Below are 8926 nucleotides of genomic sequence, written 5' to 3' on the forward strand. Positions count from 1 at the left end.
TTTTTGGCAAGGGTTCGAGCTGGGGAAATTGAGGCCCCAGCTGGCATGACTACACAGCCCACACTGTTGCTCTGAACCCAGAAGTTCTGAAAACCCAGCACCAGGAGCCCCGCCCACCAGCAGGCGGAGCTCCGCCCACCAGCAGGCACCCAACCGGACTGGATCTGCACGGGCCAGCTCACTCCCAGTAAGCCCTGGGCTCCACGTCCCAGCCCCACCTTTGGAAGAGCCAGGATAGGACGAGGCAGGGTCCAAGAGCCAGCACGTAGGCTCAGCCTCAGGCCACCTGGGATGGCTGCCCTGGACGCTGATGGCAAAGTCGGGAGCTGGTAGAGAGGCCAAATAGTTGAAAGTGGCCTCACGTGCTGGTGGGGAGGGAGTAATGGGCCCTATGATGTTGGCTAGCTTGGTGGAGAGGCTCAGAGCCAGAGGGAGGAGACAGGAAAACATTAACTTCTTAGGAAAAACATCTCCGTCCCAGGGAGTGGCCCTGGCATCGACCGGAGCCCAGCACAGGGGCACAGCTCCACCCTAAGCAGCGAGCAGGGCTCTTGAAATTGTGAAAGAGACACTTCCTAGAGCAGTCCCCACACACACTGGAGGCAGCAGAGGGGTGCTGGAGAGTGCTCAGGCAGCAGCAAAGGAGATCTGGGGGTGCCTGCATCTGAGTCACCGGCCCCTTATCTGCCAAGATGCCCGGGGGCCCTGCCTTTCTGACTGTTCCTTGAGGACTGTCATTCCTTGGAAGCGTGTACATAATTTCTAACGCGCTCCCCAGGGACAGACCTCTAAGGCACAACCAAAAGAAGGTTCTGGAACAACGTCACCCATGAGGAGGTAGGGGCCATAATAACTCACCATCATTCCTTATTATATATGCTGTGAAGGGTTGGATGGCGCCAGGAGTCCGTAGAACGGCTTTGGAGCTGGCGTCACCATCGCCCCCTGCTGGTAAGATTTAGGTCCTGCATGACTGAGCCACCCCTCATAGGAACTATGGGACCAGAAGAAGTAGTGTTAATACTGGGAAGAGGGAAGATAGAAAGCGATGAACTAGGCTGGGAAGACGGCTCAGAGTGGGTAAAGTACTTGCTATGCAAGCATGAGGACCTGAGTTCAGATCCCTAGCACCCATGTAGAGCCAGACATAGAAGGCAAGCTTCTATAACTCCAGCAGACCATGGGACTCGCTCCTCAGCCAGGGAGCTCCGGGTTCAGTGACGGCCAGGATCCAGGCGCAAACCTGTAATCCCAGCCCTCGAGAGACAAAGATAGATGGATCTCTATACGTTTGAGGACAGCTTGGTCTACATAGTCAGTTCCAGGCCAGCCAGGCTTACAAAGTGAAACCCTGTCTCAGAAAGTAAATAAAAAATAAATAAAGATTAAAAATAAAGGGAAAGAATGGAAGGAGAAGAGGTTGGGTCCGTGTGATGGCTGAAAACACCCGCTGCCAAGTCTGACAACCTGGGACACAGGCAACTGCACCTGTACACACACACACACACACACACACACACACACACAAGCACACATGCATGTACGGGATAAAGAGGAACAGGCTTTCCCATAGAGCTGGATGTGAGTGTCCGAGGGTGGGACACACCCCTAGGCCACGACATTGCTCCTGGAGCCCACGGCCAGCCCCTCTTCCCTCATGTTTCCTGCCAGGCCCTCAAGGGCATCTAAGTTGGCCACCTTGACAGCTCAAGACTTTGGGGGTCAGAACTTTCCAGGAGGATAGAGAGCTAGTCCAGGATCCTTCTGTTTTATTGTATTATTTAATTGTGTGTAGGTGTGAGGTTGTGTGTGAGTGTGTACAGGTGAGTGCCAATGCTTGAGGAGGCCAGAAGTGTCAGATCCCTTGGAGCTGGAGTTACAAGGCTAGGGTTACACTTGTGCCGTGCCCATTTTTTTAAAAATATTTATTTATTTATTATGCATACAATATTCTGTCTGTGTCTATGCCTGCAGGCCAGAAGAGGGCACCAGACCTCATTACAGATGGTTGTGAGCCACCATGTGGTTGCTGGGAATTGAACTCAGGACCTTTGGAAGAGCAGACAATGCTCTTAACCACTGAGCCATCTCTCCAGCCGCCCCCCCCCCCGTGCCCAGTTTTTTATGTGGGCGCTGGGGATTTGAACTCAGGTCCTTGTGTTTGCACAGTAAATACTCTTAACCACTGAGCCATGTCCCAAGCCACTTCCCCACAAGGACTCAGGTAGCCTAGGCTGGCCCCAAACTGACTGTGTAGCATGGCCTTGATCTCCTGATTATAGGCTTGCACCACCATGCCTGGTTTATTGAGCGCTGGGGAAAGATCTGAGGGTTCTGTGCCTGCTAGGCAGGCATTCTAACAACTGGGTTCCACCGGTCGTCTTGGCTTGAGCTGGACTCCTACAACAGTCTAGGGAGAGAGGTCCAGAGAAGAGGGGTCTGCTCTGCTGCCCCACTGGGTTCATTCGTCTTGGTTTGTGATGACTTCCAGGCTGGCAGCGAGGAGTCCTGTGCTGGGCTAGGGATACACTACCTCTCAGGATGAGAGGTCCAGCCGGATGGACGCATGGGCTCTAGATGTGTCATGATACAGCGATGCTGTCCGCCACAGCTTCTTCTGCACCAGCAATTAACCATGCTTCCCCTAGAGCCCGCACTCCCTGCAGACCGGAAGGGAGCCTACTTCACACTCACAGGTAGAAGCTCTGTGGTTTCTAGCCCAGCCCTTTCTCAGTAGACCCCATCTCATCTAGGAGATGCTCTGGGCTTCTGCCTCCTGGTGCGCCACCACTGCCCAGCTTACTTTTTCTCTTGAGAGAGGAATTTGTCCGGTCTGAGTCTGTCTTTGAATTTGTGAATCTCTTGAGTAGGTAGAATGAGAGACCTGTGTCGTCATCAAGCCCAGCTAAGCTAGTGACATGCCAGCCTGAAATGTTCTGACAACCACAAGCAAAAGTCTTGGTAATATATGTGATCTAATCAAGCCAAAATTTGTAATCTTAAATTTCTAATTCCTAGAAAAATTGCCGTTAGGATATTTCATACCTTGTTTTGATGTTATTTTCATTGTTTATAAAAATATGTTTTATATTCTGGCTTTAATTTTTTCTCTTTACAAAACAGTCTCTTTCTATAGCCCACTCTGGCCTGGAACTCATGGCTATCCTCCTGCCTCAACCTCTGAATGCTGGGATGGAAGGCATTTACCACCACACCTGGTGTGTGCACCCCCCACATGTTGTTTTACATTTATTAGTGTTTGGGGGTGGGGATGCTTGCTGTATTTCACTTGTGAAGGTCGTGGGCTTCAGTGATTAGCGCAAATTGTGGGCTCCAGGGATGAACTCAGGTCTTCAGGTTTGACTGAAGCCCAAAGGACCTTTACCAGGAGCTGGAGATATGGCTCAGTGGTTAAGAGCACTGACCTCTCTTCCAGAAGATCCAGGTTCAATTCCCAGTATCTACACGGCAGCTCGCAACTGTCTCTGGCTCCAGTTTCAGTGGATCTACCCCCTTACACATATATGCAGATAAAAACACCAATGCACAAAAATTAAAATAAAGTTTTTTTTAAACAATCAGGAATCTCAAAGGACCTTTACCTCCCAAGCCAGCTCATGACCTCCTTTCCCTTTTCTCCCTTTCTCTCCCCTCCCTGCCCTCTCACATCTCCTTTCCTTTTCTTTTTTTAATTTAATTTATTTTTTCTGAGGCAGGGTTTCTCTGTATTGCTTTGGAGCCTATCATGGAACTCGCTCTGTAGACCAGGCTGACCTCAAGCTCACAGAGATCCGCCCCTGCCTCTGCCTCCCGAGCGCTTGAATTAAAGATGTGTGCCACCACCACCCCGCTCCCTTTCTGCATTTTGAGAGGGGGTTGCCGCGCCTTCAAAAGCCAGTCCGTATTTACTCTCAGCATGTCTTTACACATGGCCTGTGGCCACTGTACTGGAATTATCACAACCATGTACAGATGGAGAAACGGAACCTCGGAGAGGTTATGGATTGTCTGAGGTTGTGCAGAAGCCATGGCTGACTGCCTGTGTCAGAAGCAAGGACCCTTGGCCCTGGATCCCTGGGAGTGACCCCCTACAACCTGCCCATCATGGGGAAGGAACAAGTCAGTACTGATGTCGCCTTTCCCACTGACCCATGAGGTCTGTGGCCTCAGCTGCCAGATGTCTGCGAAGAAGGCAACCAGGGCCCCTCAGGACAGGCCCTTTTGGGGGCAGGTCCAGCCTCTTTAAAGTCTATTTAGTGGTTCCCTGGGAGAGGCCCACCAGGCTGAGGGCTTCCTGTACTCCATTGCATCCATTAGGATGCAGCCTTGGTTTAAGGACTGTATACCCTGCACTGTCCAGTAGGGGGCAGCCTCGCCTCAGGAATGAGCCTGATCGGGGTCACCATTAAATTAATCTGCATGGAGCAGTCAGGCGGCAGGCAAAGTCCGCCCCTGCCAACTCCAGTCCTGAAACCACCCTCCCATTGTCTAAGAGGCAGTGTCTGGTGAGGTGTGTGATCCCAATAAGCCACCAATGGCACAGGAAGTGGCAGCTCACATCCCTGGGTCAGGAGGATCCTCTTAACAGACTAGGTTCCTGTCCCTAACTGGGGCCCTTCCATCCTGGTTTCTGAGGCCAGGGTGACTCTTGACGCTCAGCTGAATGTATTCCCCCATCCAGACAGGCTCCCTGAGGGATACTGTTCCCAGAAGCCCTTGCAGAACCTAAGCTCACACCACCTCCGTTATTTGCTATTGGGGTCACTGTTCGATCCCTATCTTGAGGACTCCAGGGATCCTCTGGCTTGACCTCACTCAGATTGTCAAGCCTGCTGGATACCTGCCACATTGTGGCTCACGGATGTCCTTTGAACCTTTCTCTTGAGAGTGACTCCAGCCATCCCCAAGGCATGTGAACACACGACTCTCTCTGTTGTGACTGGCTGGCCTCCAACTTAACCTCCAGCACAGACTTGTCTAGATGAGGTTGTAGTGACCACAAAGACACTGGTGTTTCTGCTTAGGTTCCTCTGCCAGGGTCTCTGAGCTTGAAATCCCACCTTTTCACCATGGGACAGCTGCTGGGAGCCCCTTTTAAAAGTGGGGTCCCTTTGTAAACCAGAGTACTTCCGCTGGGAGTCAAAGCCTCCCCCAGTGTCCACTTACCATCGTGTGGAATCTCAGAACTACTGTCTCTAGACACCTTGCTTCCTACTCAGAGACTATCCTGTTTCTTGAATGTTCCATCCCTTCCTTTGCTGAGTCCTCAACTGGTTCCCAATCTCCACGGAGCTCTCTGGATCCTCCCTGGGTCCCTGAACAGTAACAGTTCTGGAACCTTCCAACTTCTCTGGACCCTGCCTAGCATAGGGCCTCCCTGTTATGCCTTAGTTTAAGTTCCAACTTTTTCCCTTGGGTTCATTAAAATATTCATCTGTGCTGGGCATGGTGGTGCACATCTTTAATCCTGGCATTTAGGAGGCAGAGGCAGGCAAATCTCTGGGTTTGAGTCCAGCCTGGTCTACAGAGTGAGTTCCAGGACAGCCAGTAAAACCCAGGGTGTCACATAGTAAAACCCTGTCTCGGCGACAGGGGGGTGGGGTGGAGAGAGAGAGAAACAAAAACAACCCCTCCAAAAAACCCCAAAACCAAAACAAACAAACCCCCCAAAAAACAACCAAACAACAACAAAACCCTCAAAATTAAAGATTAGAATAAATACAAGAGTCAGATTACTGCTGGAAAGGGTAGAGACAGATTTGAACCCAGCTCAGACGGCTTCTCCATCTGCCATTTCTTCCTGGACCTCCACCTCAGCCTGCTGGGCACAGAGGTTCTAAGGAAAAGCTGCCTCCTGCCCAGTCCTGATGCTTGTGTGAGTTAGCACAAACGGAACCACCCTTGCAGCCTTTACATGAGACCCAGGGCCCCACAGATGCAGCCCAGCAGCCTGGCTGCAGTTCAACCAGTGAGGAAAGAGGGAGCCTGGAAGATTCCTCAGCGATCCTTCAGTCTGAGCCACATGGGACCAGACCCCATAGTTTCCTATGCACAAGACAACGTGGCCCAGGAAGGTCTCCAAAGAAAAGCTGGGGTGAATTAGGAAGGAGGCAAGAGATAGGTGATACCCTCTGGATGGATGTGGAAGACCGGAGAGAGTGTCACTCAAGCAACAATGAGTGGGGGGGAGCACTGTGTGGGCCTCAAAAGAAGGGGTGAACGGGCTTTTATGTACGGTGACCACTGACCAGTTCCCCGTACTGATGGCTAATACACTTCCTCTCCATGCCCCGGTGTCCTAACCCTACTAGCTCACCCTCCTAGGACCACTGGATCCTAGCGCGTGGGAAAGTACTCAATTCCGTTCCGTGGCCTGAGACACCACCATGGCTGTGCCAGCCTGGGCTCTTGGGTGCCTGCCACACACTGGCAGGGAAACAATGGCCACCTCTGAGCTGAACGTGGGTGGTGGTGTCCATGGTGAGGGGCTGCCCAAGCAGCGGTGCCAACTACCCATCCAGGGTCAGCGAGGCTGTGGCCCTGGGGACAGCTTTGTCCCCTGAGCTGGCCCTGGGCCCATGCTGACAGGCTCTGAATGGCTGGCTGTCAGGGTGGCAGAGTGCATGGTGAAGGAAGGGGCTCTTGGCTGGAGAGAGGCTGGGTGGAGGGAGGGCAGCTGAATGGTTTCCAAGGTCCTCAAGTCACAAGCACAGATGGGGGATCCAGCCTGGATCACTGACTGTTGGTGGCAAACTTCACCTCCTGACACACCCATGGTACTGCCGCCTGATTCCCCACCCCCACCCCTGGTATTGCCCACTCTATAAAGACAGGGCCTGGTGTGCTCTCAGAAGGAGGTGGCCCCCATTTCCAAGTTCCGGGATGTTCTAGGCAGTTGGCCAGAGCACAATGGGTCCCCTCCGGGCCTCCCCTGGACTCTTGAGGTCTGGATGCTGCTCCATCCGGCCACTGGCTGTGCTTGTTTCCCACTCCCTGCCTGTCTCCTCAAACTGGCAGAAACTCAGCCAGAGCCCAGAGTGACCTACCTACTTCCCCAGCTGTGGGTCTTCAGTGTCCTCTCCAAAGTAATACCTCTTTATAATTCCTTTATAAGAAGATAAGTTGAGAGGGGACTGGAGAGATGCATCACTCAGTGGTTAAGAACACTGGCTGCTCCTGCAGAGACCCAGGATTCAGTTCCCAGAATCCATATGATGGCTCACAACCATATGTAATTCCAGTTCCAGGGGATCTGATGCCCTATTCTGATCTTGATAGGTACTAGACACAAACGTGACAATGGCTTTTATGTCCCTGTGCTTACACACAAATATGTGCTTTCTCTCATGAGTGTGTGTTCTCACTCACACACACACACACACAATTTTTAAAAAATGAAACTACTTCTCTAAAATATGTATTTTTCCAATCAAAGTCACTCAAATATTTAAGAAGGTTCTGGAGACTGGTTGCTGTGGTTCAAGCCACAGCCTTCCAGGGTTGCATCGTGAGTCTTCCCTATCTGAGGAGGTCCAAACACACATGGGGCTTGCTATGGGTTGAATTGGAAAGAATATCTTCTGGGAGTGAGGTCCCTCCCTCCACTATGTGGGTCCCAGGGATCGAACTCGGATCTTCAGGATTGGTGACAAGCTCCTATTCCCACTGAGCCCTCTCACTGGCCCATCCTCCTCCATCTCTTCCTCCTCCTCCCCTTCTTTTTCCCTCTCCTTTCCTCCCTCCCTCTTTTCCTTCTTGCACCTGCCCCTCCTCACCATGTCTATCCACGATGTTCTAGTCTACGATGACCCAGAAACAGAAGCAGCTGAACACAGACTATAAGTTCTGAAATCACAAGCCAAAACAAAATAGAACAAAACTCTTCTTTCTGTAAGATGCTGGTTGTCCAGTTTCTTCTGAAGATTCTAATGAACACAGGGCTGGAGCAACCCCATCCCTGTCACCTACAAACACAGCTTTTCCCTTAACAAAAACACAATTGTGATTCAGAGACACCACAGGGATGCCACCTCCCGAGAGGAGCATCCCTGCTTGAACCAACCATAACCAGAGACCTAGCAGGCTGCAGGTGTGTGACTTCAGGGACATACATGTCCCTGAGCAGACATGGGTGGCAGGATGGATGTAAGATTGGTGGATACATTCTTTCCTGTCCATTGACTGAGGGGCAGTGCTATCCTTGAGCAGTATCTATAGTGTTCCAAGGCTTCCTGTGGGGATCAAGGGTGCTGGGTGGGGAAGGGCTGAAGTTGGGACTTTCTGTCCCTCTTACCTCTGCCTTCTAAGCACGGGGGTGAGGGTGAAGAGTGGAGGCCTGGAGTCTCACTTAGGAAGAGAGGCCCTAAAAAGGCCACCACTGTCCTCTGAACATCACTAACAGAAGGATAATTCCCCATGCCATGCCCATGCCCCTAGACTCCAACTGTCCTGCTCCTGTCCCTGCCACAGCCTTTTTCTGTTCCAGGCAGGTATGCAGACCCCTCAGTCACACCCAAACTCCAACTTCCAGCAGGTCCTGTCTGCCTACAAGCATTCATGGTTCCCCTGTATTCTGACTCCTGCCCTTTAGGCTCCTGGCCTGCTCTGCTTCTGTCCTCCAGCCCTGGGGACCCCCATGAATAGCTAAATGGGGCAAGAGTGACTCAGGTCCCTTGAAAGCCCTGGTGGAGTGAAGGCCCCACCTGCTGCTGAAAAGACAGCTCTGCACAGCAGGTATCTGGCCCTGAAGGATGCTTTTCTAGAGGTGACTGACCTGATAAAATGGGCAAGGGACAGTGGGGACCCAACAGGAAAGGGGTGAGGGCTCAGCATCCAGGCACACAGGAGACAGCATTACATCTGACTACACTGTCACATGTGCCACAGGGGGTGTCCTCTCCTGCGTAGTCCCCGGTCCCACAAACTC

Source organism: Arvicola amphibius, chromosome 10, assembly GCF_903992535.2.
Source record: "Arvicola amphibius chromosome 10, mArvAmp1.2, whole genome shotgun sequence".
Lineage (NCBI taxonomy): Eukaryota > Metazoa > Chordata > Mammalia > Rodentia > Cricetidae > Arvicola > Arvicola amphibius.